Source organism: Podarcis bocagei, assembly GCF_964188305.1.
Source record: "Podarcis bocagei genome assembly, chromosome: 14".
Classification (NCBI taxonomy): Eukaryota; Metazoa; Chordata; class Lepidosauria; order Squamata; family Lacertidae; genus Podarcis; species Podarcis bocagei.
Genome location: NC_138139.1, coordinates 552757 through 567476, shown reverse-complemented (window position 1 = coordinate 567476; position 14720 = coordinate 552757). Strand labels below are relative to the sequence as shown.

Genomic DNA, 14720 nt, shown 5'->3' with positions numbered 1-14720 from the left:
CTCTTTTGCAAGAGAGAAAGAGAGGGGAGGTAGGAGCAGGTTCTGGTGGCAAGAGAAATATTTATGTTAGGAGCACAGCAAGCAGCTGTGGAGCACAGACAGACCCTCCTCAGGCCGTGTGAGATTGTGGCCATGGCAGCTGAGACATGGGATCTGCCTTCCAGCCAGTTCTCCCTTTTGGCTGCTCTACTGACTTCCTGCTGGCCCTTTCAGTGGGGACACAGCAATGCATTCCTCACAGGGTGACTGAGAGCAGCGTGCCATGATGAAATGACTTTATAAGGTAGAAGAAAGCTCCTTGGGCTCTGAGCCAACCAAGCTTGGGGCCAAGTCCTGCTGTTTGCGATTCCTCTGCAAACCGTGTGAATGCTTCTGGATGGGAAGGGGTCCGGATCCTTCCCTGACTCTCAAGGAATGAAGCTGCTAAAGATCTGAGAAGAGATGAGGAGATTAGGGCTGGAGAAGTGAGAGGATCAAGGAGCTGGAGAGTTGCACTATTTCACAGAGAACCCAGCTGTCTTAGATTAAGGAGAAATTCAATTGCATTCACTTTTGAAGGTGAGCTTTCAAAATTCACACTTTCTGAAACAATGTGCAAATTGGAACCCATCCATCCATCAAAATTCAGACTTCTCTCAGTTTTGCAATGAAGTTCTCCAGCCAAGAAATGTGTACAAAAATGCATATATTGGGGTAAAGTTTGCCTTGAAATGCATATATTGGTGAAAGTAGCATGCAAAAATGTGTATATTAGGGGAAATTGCAAGCACAATATTTATTAGGAGAAAGTTGGACTAAAATGTTGATGATTTTTCATGAGGCTTTTTTTTAAAAAAAGAAGCAGCAGCAAATTGGGGCAGAATTTAGGACTGGAAGAATGAGGAACTGAGAGAACTGAAGCTGACAGGACACTCCACGCCTAACTTAGCCAACACCTCGTTCCAATTTCTCTGCCCCTTCAGCCTCTGCATACATGACGCCTTTACAAAAAGCCATGCCCACCTTTCTATTAAGAAAGCACTCTGTTTGAGAGCACTGATCTCCAGCTTGGGACCTCCTAGTGCAACCGGGGCACTACTACCATGCAAATATGTGGTAAATGATTCAGAAATTGGCCCCCAAATGCATGCTTGGGTTAAAAGTGGGTACTGGGTCTGAAAAGGTTGAAAATACCTGTTCTAGGGCCAGCTATTGCCAGGCAATACATATTTGTGCCACATTTGCACATGCTAATTCTGCCTTTGTGAAGCTGGTGCCCTCCAAACCTTTTGGACTACAGCTCTTGTCAGTCCCAGGCAATCTGTCCACAATGGCAATTTAGAAATAATTACTATAATTTAAATGCCGCTTGCCCCATGCTGGGTCTTGTCCTCAAAGAGTGGTAGTGATCTTGCTTGCCTGGAGGATGGAGACTAGTATGTGTCTGAGCACACCCATATTCCCCACAGCATAGCACTGGTATCTGGCCCCTGCTCAGTGGGGCAAAGTGGCCCTCAGCCTGTAATATGGTCCCCACCTCAGGTCAACACCGTACAGACGGGGTCATTCCCTCACCTACCTTGAGATGGTGGGGATTGAACTTCGTACTTTCTGCATGCAAAGCAGAGGCTGCACTGCTGAGCTTCGTCTGCCCACCCAGTTGTGCCTCATAGGGTTTTTGCAGCCTCAGCCAACTGACCTGGCCAACTGAGGAGCAGGACAGAATTTTGCAAGTTGTAGAGAGTTCATTAGCACAGCCCAGACAAGGCATGGTGCGGGAGGATTTGATCCCAAGGCCAAGAATCCCTCTCTGGGGGTGCCCGCCACATGTGAAGGCAAGGGAGGGCAGTGTTCATGTCACACTGGAACAAAGTGATCCCAGCTGGCTCAGCTGCCACAAACACTTTGCCTGCAGAGAGGAAAACTCAAGAAGGAGAACTCAAGTAGGAGAAAAGAATGAACCAATAAATCTCAGCTTTTTGTTATTCGTTTAAAAGCAACTCCATTAATGTGCAAGAAACTCTTCGGGAACTGAGCTAATGAGCTGGGATTTCTGATGCAACAGCTCCTGAAAGGTTCCATTTTAACCAAACATCACCTTGCCTTTGAGCACGTAAAGAGTACCCAGAGTCACAACAGCTTGCTCCACTCAACACATCTACATATTTGGGCCCAGCTTTCTGTTTCTAGAGGTTAGGGGTTCCAGACAGAGTACCGTCCAGGATTAGCCATCCAAATTGGTGGCCATTGTGGGAGGGAGTTCCATGGGATAACTATGTGATACAGAGTTAAGAACTTTATTTTATCTGTCCAAAATCTTCCAGTATTCAACTTCATTGGATATCCACAAGTTCTAGTGTTATAAGAGAGGGAGAAACACCTTTCTCTGCCCACTTTTCCCATGTCGCCTCTTATTCCCCTTTTCTCTAGACTAAAAGGGCCCAAACATTGCAACCTTTCTTCATAGGGGAGTCACTCCATCCCTGTGATCATTTTGGAGGTGCTTTTCTGGGCTGAGGGATGGGGTAAACTGAACAGCGCTCGTGGGTGCTGTTCCATTCAAGCCTTTGCAGAGTTTGCAGCTCAGCATTATTTCTTCCCTGTCCTCCCCACAGGTGGCCAAAGTACTCCCTGGCCTGCTTGGGTTTTGACTGAATGGCAGCAATGTACTGAGTTGGACGCCACTCCTTCACACCTCTCTAGTTATCCTGCTGGTGCGGTACAAAGCTTGCATTCAGGAGGTGGGTAGCAAAAGGGGCTGTGCATGTGTCCTTCCCTCAAGCAAATCAACACAGCGCTGACATGCTGTGGTGTCAGCTCCCTTCTCAAAAGAGCCCACTGAAGTCAGGGTGAGCGGCTCCCTTCACAGCTGGTGCCCCTTCTGTCCCTCCCATTTGTTTTCCTGCAGAAGGAGAGATGGAGGGAGGGAGGGAGAAAAGGGAGTGACAGAAAAGGCCCCAGCCAAACCACAAACCTATGTTTTTCTTAGTTAGCTTTGTGAGATTCTAATTTCCTTCTTCTCCCTGCACAGGAATAAAATGGCTGCATAAAATTACCAGTAAGAGGCCTGTGTGTGTCTTATAATGCAGTTTCCCCCCCTATTTGAACCAGTTGGACCCAACGGGAAGGATGGAGGTGGCCACCCCCCCCACCTCCACAATGCACAGACTTAGCATAAAAGGACTCCCTCAGTCATTTTGATGGTGACATTCTAAGATGGTTGAGTAGGAGTTTGTCTTATGCATGGCAAATAATCTGTGAGGGAGCTGGGAAAGGCAACTCAATGCAGCCTGTCCATACCCTAGATGAGATGAAAATGACTACATAGGTACATAAGAACAGGCTGCTGGATCAGACCCATCCAATCCAGCATCCTGCTCTGTCAATATCCAGCCACATGCCGGTGGGAAGCCCACAAACAGGAGTCGATCCCAAGAGCACTCTCCTCCCTGTGGCTGCCAGCAACTAGTATTCAGAAGCATTTCTGCAGAGGAAAGACACCATGACTATTAGCCATTAAAAACCTTCTCCTCCATAGAATCATAGAATTGTAGAGTTGGAAGTGAATCATTTGGTTCGGGTCATAGCCTCTGACCCTCTTTTATAGCCATCCAAGTTCGTGGATGTCACTGTTATGCACTCTGACCACTATTCCACACTGGGGAGTGAAGGGTGATTGAAATGGCCATTTTTAAATCCAGAGAGCAGCAATTGGTGAGCCCAGAGAACTCAGGGGTTGGGACTTTCAGACTCAGGGTCTAAATATGCCCCCCACCCCATCTATCAGCCTCACCCTTGAGAGCCTTTGCAAGCCCCATTGCCCCTAGCCAGCCACACTTCCTCTTCCCAGGCCACTCCCCTGATTCACAAGCTCCTTGAGAGATTTCTGCCTGGTTGGAATGTGTCTTTGATAATGCTGGATTGAGGATAACAGAGGGGTGTGTGGATGCGCATAGGAAGTTGCCAATGGTGTAGCAGTTAGTGTGTCGGACTAGAACCTGGGAGAGACAAGGGTTCAAATCACCACTCAGCCTTGAAGCTCACTGGGTGACCTTGGAAGCCTGTCACTTCCTTTCTCAGCCTAGCCTACCTCACAGGGTTGTTGTGGGGATTAAATCAGGAGGAGAACCACATGTGCCGCCTTGAGCTCCTTGGAGAAAAAGGTGGGGTATAGTTGCAGTAAATAAATAAAATAAATAAAGGTGGTTTTTATGTGTTGTCCTCGCCACTTTGCCTCTGCCTACCACCAGGTAGATTGACTTGCAAATTTGAACTGAACTGATTTTTTCCCACATCCCTGCCCCATTGCATTCTTATACAAAAATAAAAGGAAAAGAAAACAAAGCCTTATGTTTATTGTGAGGGTACCCCCCCATACAGTTGCAATCAAAATTATTCAACCCCCATTGCAAATCAGGTTTATTATCAAAATTTACAGACTTTCAGCTGTTTGCAATGAGCAAGCCAAACTAATGCAATTGAAATAGCTCAATACAACGGATGCTTCTATTTGTTCCCCCAAATTCAGCTGAAATTGCAACTTACACTGCCATGTGTAAGTGTGATTTATTAAAGGTCCCATTATGGGAAAAGGTCATGATAGAATATGTATTAATTGGAAACTTAAAGAGTGGTAAGGCCCCAGGCAATGACTATATTGCCCAGTTCCCACCCGGTAGAATGCTCACCTATCAGATGTCCAGGAGATATATTTTTTAGGAGACGTCTGAAGGCAGCCCTCTATAGGGAAGCTTTTTAAGGTTTAATGTTCTACTATGTTTTTATTTATGCTGGAAGCCACCCAGAGTGGCTGGGGCAACCCAGTCAGATGGGCCAGGTACAAAATAATAATAATAATAATAATAATAATAATAATAATAATAATAATAATAATAATAATAATAATAATAATAATTTGATTTAGCACTTTTAGCCTCTCTCGGTCCTTTTTTCTAGAAAAATAGGTGCTGGAACTCATCGTGAAGTTATTACATAAGTTTCACACATTTTAACAACAACAAAAAGAGGTACCCTTGAGTACCCCCTGAAAAAAAGCAGTGGCCACTTTCTTCACAGAGGTAAATAACTCAGGTAAAATGCCAACCATCTGGAAGCATGCAATTGTGGTCCCAGTCTATAAGAAGGGACAACCCACCAATCTTGGTAATGACAGGTCAATGAGCTTGCTTTCCATAACGGGGAAATTATATGCCTACTTCCTTTGCATCAAATGGTCACCGATTATTGAATATAATAATATAATGCGAACTACTCAACATCTGGTCACTGTCATTACACAGAATCATAGAACAGCACAGTTGGAAGGAACCTAAAGGATCATTGAGCCCAAGTGCCTGCAATGCACTCACTCTGTTGTCCAACAACCCTGCCAGGGTAAGAGAACAGAGGATGGTTTGCCTACTGAGTCCAATTTGGACTAGGGACACCTTGGCTTACAATTTTGCAGCTGAATTTCTTACTAAGAAGATCAGGCGCATTGGCAAAAACTTCACAAACCTATGAAGGCTGGTCCAAGACATCTTTATGAGGGCAGTAGAAAGTCTAATGCTGAAGGCATTTCCTTCACCGCTTGGCTTGACAAGAGGTAAGGACATGGAAACATTCGTGACACAGCAAGGATGATCACATGTATCTTGGTCTCCTTAAAAAATCATTACAACAACTTATTACAAATTAATAATAGGTGATCTAGGGATGGGGAATCTGTTATCTTCCAGATGTTGCTGGCTTCCACCTGTTCCAACCAGCAGGACCAAATGTTCATTGGGGGTGATGGGAATAGAGTCCAGTAACACTGAGAAGAAAACTCATGATCTGTCCCTGACATGAACAGATAAAGACTGATACGGTAAGTTCACATTTTGTCATATAATCTGGTTAGGATTAATAATACTGTAAACAAAAAATGTTTTTTGTCCTATCAAAATACTTAATGGCGATGGCACAAAATATTCAATTGATCCACTTTGGTTTTTCCTCAGTTTCTTATCCTCCCCCTGGTATCTTTCGTGTTCCACATCTCTGCATCAGTTTGTGATATTTTGTTTTGTTAAAAAAAATCTCATGAAAATTCATTAGTATTTTAGTGAATCCCCCCCCACCACCCCAATATTTGCATGCTCCAGCTCTGGAGGGTAGAACTTGAACCAATGGCTTCAAGCTACAAGAAAGGAGATTCTGACTAATCAGTAAACACTTTCTGACAGTAGAAGCTGTTCAACAGTGGAACAGTCTGTCTCGGAAGGCTGTGGACTCTCCTTCCTTGGAGGTTTTTAAATAGAAGCTGGATGGCCATCTTTAGCTGAGATTCCTGCATTGCAGGAGGTTGGACTAGATGACCCTTAGGGATCCTTTCCAACTCTACAATTCCATAATTCGATGGACAGATCTGTGTGTCCTGGGGCAAAGAAAGAATTTTCTGGTGCCATTTTCTCTTTCCAGAGCTCTGTTCCCTAACTAGAAAAAGCTGCTTTCAATTAGCTGGATTGAAAAGGGTAACATTTGTGGACATCTGTGCTATAGCAATGTTTAAAAAAAACAGTGATCAAACAAGCAGACATGCCAGAGTGATCCTGTCCATGCAGCTGTAGGTGTTGATCTGTGGCTGAATCTAGTGCACTCCAACTTAGGAACAAGCCCCTCGTGCTTCTGAGTTCACATGCATTGGATCACATGGTGCAATGCCCTAAATGACTCAGAAGTTAAAAAATGCATAGCAGGTTGCCTTATGCAGGGTTAGAACATCCATCCATCTTGTTCAGTTTTGTCTCTCTCCAGAGTTCCAGACAGAAGTCTACCTGAAGGTGCTAGGGACAGAACAGGGGCTTTTTTTGAATGCAAAGCAACCCGTGAGCGGCATGGCTCTTCTATGAAGAACTGAGACCTTCAGGCCCAATGTGCACTTTCCTGGGAGTAGGTCCTATTCAGCACAGGGCAATTGACTTCTTGGCAAATGCTCATAAGAGACAGGCACCATGACCCCTTGCAATCTCTGAAGCAGCCATTTTGTTCCACTAAGATTGCACCTCCTTTATTTCTCCCACTGTCTTTAATTTATTTTCTCCCTCCCCCACCCTGCATTAATTTCTAAAATAGACCTAGACATTTATTAGGCAAGGTAAATTATTGGTAATATAATACGCTATTTAGGAAGCTACCTTATAGCAGTTGAGAAAGGCTTTGTACATTAGGTGAGGGCTATAACTGAATGATAGAGGACCTGTTTTGCATGCAAAAGGTCTCAAGTCCCTGCTCTGGGGGATGGCAGGAACTCTGAAGTGAGCAACTGCTGTCCTAGCTCAATGTTTATGCCAGGGAATGATTGGGTTATGAAGTATTGATTCTGAGGCATAGCTCCACATTCCTGTTTGCACATTCTGAGGACTGACCGTTTTTATGCACAGAACCAGAGTTCTGAACATGATCTTGTTTTTCTGGCAACATCATACTCCCAAACACAACTCAGATGAAAATTGGGACTCCTTGCAACACCAAAATCCCACTGCTTTTGATAACTCCCTGGAAACTCCCCCCCCCCCCAACTTGGTATAGCACATAGCTGAATTTCATTTACTTTGCATTTGCATTTCATTTACTTTTACTCTGAAAGCACTTTTATTCTGCCACTTTTAAAATCAGAACACAATTTATTCTTTTTGTAATACTGCTACTGAAGCAATAGGAAGACCCAGGAAGACTCCCTGAGTGAGTGCTTGTGGGCCCTGCTTTTGCCACTTACCATCTGGCTTGGGGCGGGGCCTGGGGCCTCATAAGGACTGCGTGCTGCTTGCGGCCTGCTGCCCAGGAAGACTCCCTGAGTGAGTGCCTGAGGGCCCTGCTCCTTTCTGCCACTTACCATCTGGCCTGGGGCGGGGCCTGGGGCCTCATAAGGACTGCGTGCGGCTTGCTGCCTGCTGCCCAGGAAGACTCCCTGAGTGAGTGCTTGTGGGCCCTGCTTTTGCCACTTACCATCTGGCTTGGGGCGGGGCCTGGGGCCTCACAAGGACTGCTCTGCTGCCCAGGAAGACTCCCTGAGTGAGTGCTTGTGGGCCCTGCTTTTGCCACTTACCATCTGGCTTGGGGCGGGGCCTGGGGCCTCATAAGGACTGCGTGCTGCTTGCGGCCTGCTGCCCAGGAAGACTCCCTGAGTGAGTGCTTGTGGGCCCTGCTTTTGCCACTTACCATCTGGCTTGGGGCGGGGCCTGGGGCCTCATAAGGACTGCGTGCTGCTTGCGGCCTGCTGCCCAGGAAGACTCCCTGAGTGAGTGCTTGTGGGCCCTGCTTTTGCCACTTACCATCTGGCTTGGGGCGGGGCCTGGGGCCTCATAAGGACTGCGTGCGGCTTGCTGCCTGCTGCCCAGGAAGACTCCCTGAGTGAGTGCTTGTGGGCCCTGCTTTTGCCACTTACCATCTGGCCTGGGGCGGGGCCTGGGGCCTCATAAGGACTGCGTGCTGCTTGCTGCCTGCTGCCCAGGAAGACTCCCTGAGTGAGTGCTTGTGGGCCCTGCTTTTGCCACTTACCATCTGGCTTGGGGCGGGGCCTGGGGCCTCATAAGGACTGCGTGCTGCTTGCGGCCTGCTGCCCAGGAAGACTCCCTGAGTGAGTGCTTGTGGGCCCTGCTTTTGCCACTTACCATCTGGCTTGGGGCGGGGCCTGGGGCCTCATAAGGACTGCGTGCTGCTTGCGGCCTGCTGCCCAGGAAGACTCCCTGAGTGAGTGCTTGTGGGCCCTGCTTTTGCCACTTACCATCTGGCTTGGGGCGGGGCCTGGGGCCTCACAAGGACTGCGTGCTGCTTGCGGCCTGCTGCCCAGGAAGACTCCCTGAGTGAGTGCTTGTGGGCCCTGCTCCTGCCACTTACCATCTGGCCTGGGGCGGGGCCTGAAGCCTCACAAGGACTGCGTGCTGCTTGCTGCTTGCTGCCTGCTGCCCAGGAGGAGTCCCCTGAGTGAGTGCCTGAGGGCCCTGCTCCTCCCTGCCACTTACCACCTGGCCCGGGGCGGGGCCTGACAGGCCTCACTAGGACAGTTGTTACTGCCGGAGAGGCACAGAGTGTTTTTAAAATGTTTTTAAAAATTTTCTTTGGATTTTTTGTATGTGGGGGGTGGGGGTGGGATGGATGTTTGGTTGGGCTTGGGGAATTATTATTTTTTTTATTTTGATGTTTTTGTAATTTTTACATTTTTTTTGTTTGTATTGTTTTATTGGTTTTGTTTGTTTGTTTAAGGTGTTATTTTGTTTTTAGGGGGAGGGTTCAGGGCTGCCGGGGAGTGGGCCCCAGCCCACAAAATGGCTGGGGCATGTTCCACAGGGGGGGATGCACTGGGACAACCGATCTCAGTGATCACGGGTAGGAGGAGGAGTTACGCTAAGACCAGACCATGTCATTACAGAGGAGGCAGGTTTAGTCGTTGTCTGAGGACTATCCCTGCCTCCGGGTCTGGTCCTGTCCGGATGGATACTAGAATCAGCAAGGGATACCCACGTGACCTGAAGGTGCTGCTGTGCAATCCCAGGTCAATGATTCGTAAGACCACTGCCATCCATGACTTGATCATGGATGGAGGATTTGACCTGGCATGTGTAACAGAGACTTGGTTGGATGAAGCAGATGGGCCTGTCCTTGCCGCTGCTTGTCCACCAGGTTTCTCTTACGCACAGCAACCCAGGTCACGTGGGCGGGGAGGGGGGGTTGCAGTGATTTTTAGGAAGTCATTAGTTTGCACCAGGCGTCCTATTGGGAAGACCCAGTTTTCTGAGTGCATGTTCTGGAAGTTGGGCAATAGGGGCAGTACAGGATTCCTTTTGGTGTACCGACCTCCCCGCTGCACCAAGGATTCCCTGCCCGAGCTGCTTCAGGTCGTGGCGGATGTTCTCCTGGAGACACCCAGCCTGGTCGTCCTAGGGGATTTTAACATCCATGCCGACACGACCTTACAAGGGGCCGCTCGGGACTTCGTGGAAAGCATGGCCTCCATGGGGCTGTCCCTGAATAAGTCTGGCCCAACCCATAGCCGTGGACATGCCTTGGACCTGGTGTTTACCTCTATGGATGTTGGTGATCTGACACTAAGTAAAAGCGAAATGAAAGAAGTGCCATGGTCAGATCACTTCCTGGTGCAACTGGACTTCTCTGCGACCCATCCCCTCTGCAGGGAGGTGGGACCAATTCGGATGGTCCGCCCCCGCCACTTAATGGATCCAAATGGTTTCCAGAGAGTGGTAGGGGATGCTTTATCCCATGTTGATGGCCTTTCAGCCGATTCCCTGGTGGCCCGCTGGAATGTGGAGTTAACCAGGGCTATTGACTGTTTGGCTCCGAAGCGCCCTCTCCGATTGCATGGAGCCCGGACAGCCCCGTGGTTTTCCACGGATCTGAGGGCAATGAAACAATCGTTGAGACGGCTAGAGCGCCGGTGGCGGATAACTCATTCCGAATCTGACCGGACACAGGTTAGAGCTCAACGTCGAGCCTACCAAGTGGCGATAGCGACGGCGAAGAAGAATTTCTTCACCGCCTCTATTGCATCTGCAGAAAACAGCAGCAGGAGACTTTTTCAGGTGGTTCACAATTTAGCGGAACCACCTGCAACATCGGGGCCCAGTACGGGCCACATGTTCTCCTGCAATGATTTTGCAAAGTTTTTTGCAGATAAAATCGCCCAGATTCGGGAAGAAGTAGACTCCACCGTGGGAGCAGGGCCGAGGCGGGAGAGTGCTAGAGTTCTGTCTAGTCAAGTTGAGTGGGATCAATTTCAACCTGTTACCTCCGAGGATGTGGACAGGCTGCTTGGACGAGTGAAACCAACCACCTGTCTCCTGGATCCTTGCCCATCCTGGCTTATAAAAGCTAGCCGGGAAGGACTGGGCGATGGGCTTCGTGGGGTGGTGAATGCTTCCCTCCGTGAGGGAGCCTTCCCAGACCCGCTGAAAGAGGCGGTTATTAAACCGCTTCTTAAAAAACCATCTTTAGATGCGGCCACGATGGCCAACTATCGCCCAGTCTCAAATCTTCCATTCCTGGGCAAGGTGATTGAGCGAGTGGTTGCTGAACAACTCCAGGCACGCCTGGAAGAAGCGGACCATTTGGATCCCTTCCAGTCGGGATTCAGGCCTCATCATGGGACTGAAACTGCCTTGGTCGCACTGGTTGATGATCTCCGGCGGGCTAGGGACAAAGGTGAGAGCTGTTTCCTAGTTCTGCTGGATCTCTCAGCGGCGTTTGATACCATCGACCATAGCATCCTTCTGGACCGTCTTGAGGGGCTGGGAGCTGGGGGCACTGTTATACAGTGGTTCCGCTCCTTCCTCCTGGGCCGTGTTCAGAAAGTGGTGGTGGGGGATGAGTGTTCAGACCCTTGGGCCCTCACTTGTGGGGTGCCTCAGGGTTCTGTCCTCTCCCCCATGCTTTTTAACATCTATATGAAGCCGCTGGGAGAGATCATCAGGAGGTTTGGGCTGGGTGTTCATCAGTATGCGGATGACACCCAGCTCTACCTCTCTTTTAAATCAGAACCAGTGAAGGCGGTGAAGGTCCTGTGTGAGTGTCTGGAGGCGGTTGGAGGATGGATGGCGGCTAACAGATTGAGGTTGAATCCTGACAAGACAGAAGTACTGTTTTTGGGGGACAGGAGGCGGGCAGGTGTGGAGGATTCCCTGGTCCTGAATGGGGTAACTGTGCCCCTGAAGGACCAGGTGCGCAGCCTGGGAGTCATTTTGGACTCACAGCTGTCCATGGAGGCACAGGTCAAATCTGTGTCCAGGGCAGCTGTTTACCAACTCCATCTGGTACGTAGGCTGAGACCCTATCTGCCTGCGGACTGTCTCGCCAGAGTGGTGCATGCTCTGGTTATCTCCCGCTTGGACTACTGCAATGCGCTCTACGTGGGGCTACCTTTGAAGGTGACGCGGAAACTACAACTAATCCAGAATGCGGCAGCTAGACTGGTGACTGGGAGCGGCCGCCGAGACCATATAACACCGGTCTTGAAAGACCTGCATTGGCTCCCAGTACGTTTCCGAGCACAATTCAAAGTGTTGGTGCTGACCTTTAAAGCCCTAAACGGCCTCGGTCCAGTATACCTGAAGGAGCGTCTCCACCCCCATCAGTCTGCCCGGACGCTGAGGTCCAGCGCCGAGGGCCTTCTGGCGGTTCCCTCACTGCGAGAAGCAAAGCTACAGGGAACCAGGCAGAGGGCCTTCTCGGTAGTGGCGCCCGCCCTGTGGAACGCCCTTCCAGCAGATGTCAAAGCGATAAACAACTACCGGACATTCAGGAGACATCTTAAGGCAGCCCTGTTCAGGGAAGTTTTTAACGTGTGACATTTTACTGTATTTCTGGTTTTTATGGAAGCCGCCCAGAGTGGCTGGGGAGGCCCAGCCAGATGGGCGGGGTATAAATAATAAATTATTATTATTAAATAATAAATTATTATTATTAATAAGATGTCTCATGCAGCCCTCAGTTCTCTCTGTCTGGCCCTTGGGACCACACACCCTCCTGAGCCACACCACTCCCTTGCCCTGCTTTGCACCTAAGGATGGGAGAATCTGCCAATTTCTTTTTCTCTCTGTTTCACATTCCCCCCCCCCCCCAGTCTTAAGTCTGGTTCTCCACCTTTCCACTCCAATTTGCATTTTAAAACAAGTCCTCATGAAAATTCATCAGCATTTGGATGCAAATTTCTCCAAATATACACGTATTTGCATGCAATTTTGACCAATATATACATTATTGGCAAAGCATTTCTGCACATTCTTTCCCCTTATATATGTATTTTGCACATTTGCCCTGATGGAGCTGCCTCCTCCACTGGGTTGAACATACTTGTTTAATGTGCATGAGAAATGACTTGGCTGTTCAAACCCACAAGGATGGGGTATAGAAGAGCCCATATGTGTTGAATGTTTTTCTCTGTTTGGGACAGTGTGCCTGATGAGGGTTGCTGGATGCTTTGCTGGCCCTGGCACATAGCATGTTATGCATGTTGAGAAAGAGGAAAAGAGAGACAGGGCCTCTGCTGGAACAGGAATGAGATTCTATGACTCTCTACAGTGGAACAAATGTATTGCATGTACCAATCAGGAGCTCACCAAGGTCTGCTCTGGAAGCCTGTATCCCCCCAAAACAGCTGTGGTTCACCAGGACGAGATGAAGGAATTTTAGTTGCATTTCAGCAAAAAGCCTCTGGAGGTGCTTGAGGGAACCAGTCCAAGTTGGAAAGGACTGCTAGAGCTGCTGGTTAGGAAAAAGCGGAAGGACCGACAGCAGGGAGATGGAGGGGAAGAGTCTGGCTCTGAAAGGGGTCTTTGTGACGTCTGCTGCAGGGTGACTCAGACTCGCTCATCGGCTGAGGCCTGCCAAGGAGAGCTTGGCCTGGAAAGATTGTATCAGCCCCACAAGATGTGGTTTCCAAATTCACCCACCACTTTCCCTCCTTTCTATTTCACTGCAAGGATTTCCGGACTCCACCCTATGCTTGCTATTCCTCACACCCACAGATTTCTCTCTCCAGCATCTTCCTCTATTTCTCCGGGTCACTATCTAGGTCCAGCCAGATTGTGGGGTGGGGTGGGGGGGTGACATACCCTCCAATATTTCTCTGATGAAAATAGGGACATCCCATTCCATAATGATAATTTTACTGTTTATACACTACACATCTTACTGGGTTGCCCCAGCCACTCTGGGCAGATTCCAACAAATATAACACATGATAAAACATTAAACATTAAAAAGCGTTTCCTATACAGGATTGCCTTCAGATGGCTCGGGGGTCAGATAACTCCATACCCTCCAACATTTCTCCAATGAAAATAGGGACTTCCTAAGGAAAAGCAGGACATTTCAGGATCAAATCAGAAACTGGGACGGCTTCTCCAAATCACAGACGTCCCTGGAAAATAGGGACACTTGGAGGGTCTGGAATGAATCCACCCTGACCCAGTGTCCCCTTCCACAAATGGGATATGCAGAGCGCAGTGCATTTTTTAAAAATTGACATTCTATATTATTTCATGAATTTACATGTTGCTTTTCTTCTAATGTATTACTCTTAGAATCATAGAATCATAGAGTTGGAAGAGACCACAAGGGCCATCGAGTCCAACCCCCTGCCAAGCAGGAAAAAAAAGATATAAAAGGAAAAATGCATTACAAAAGCAACAACCATTCAGTATAGATGCACAGGCATAAGTAAAAGAGCCTCTGATATGAAACATTTCTACTGGTGTCTCCAGGTAGCACTTGATCAATAAAAAGGAGCGCTGGCTTTCTTAGGAAAGCTGCCTTATATGGAGTCAAACCATTGTTCCATTCGGTTCAATTATATCTACACCAGGGATGGGGAACCTGTGGTTTTCCTGACACTGGACTACAACTCCTTATCATCCCTAGCCATAGGTTCTGCTGTTGGGAATCATTCCTAGCCCTGTCTGGAGAACCTGGGGATTGAATCCAGAACTCTTTCTATGCACAAAAACATAAGAACATTCTGCTGGATCAGGCCGAGGGCCCATCTAGTCTAACATCCTGTCTTCAGAGCAGCTCCTCAGATGCCTATGGGAAACCAGCAAGCAGAATGCAAGCATCATCAACATCATCATCAGCCACCATCTGACTGGATTGCCGCAGCTACTCTGGGTGGCTCCCAACAGAATATTTAAAAAACAATAAAACATAAAACATTAAAAACTTCCTTATACAGGGCTGCCTTCAGATGT

General features: G+C 48.3%; 2 protein-coding genes across 2 annotated transcripts in view; one reads left to right on the top strand and one right to left on the bottom strand.

The window, feature by feature from the left end:
• Positions 1 to 14720, bottom strand: part of CSPG4 (chondroitin sulfate proteoglycan 4) — a 123967-nt gene that overhangs the window by 74780 nt on the left and 34467 nt on the right. The gene's annotated exons all lie outside the window — the stretch shown is intronic.
• Positions 9766 to 14720, top strand: part of LOC308573648 (uncharacterized protein) — a gene marked incomplete at its 3' end in the record, with an annotated part of 82410 nt that continues 77455 nt past the window's right edge. Inside the window, exon 1 of the mRNA XM_081170790.1 lies at positions 9766 to 9808. The remainder of the gene's footprint in view (positions 9809 to 14720) is intronic.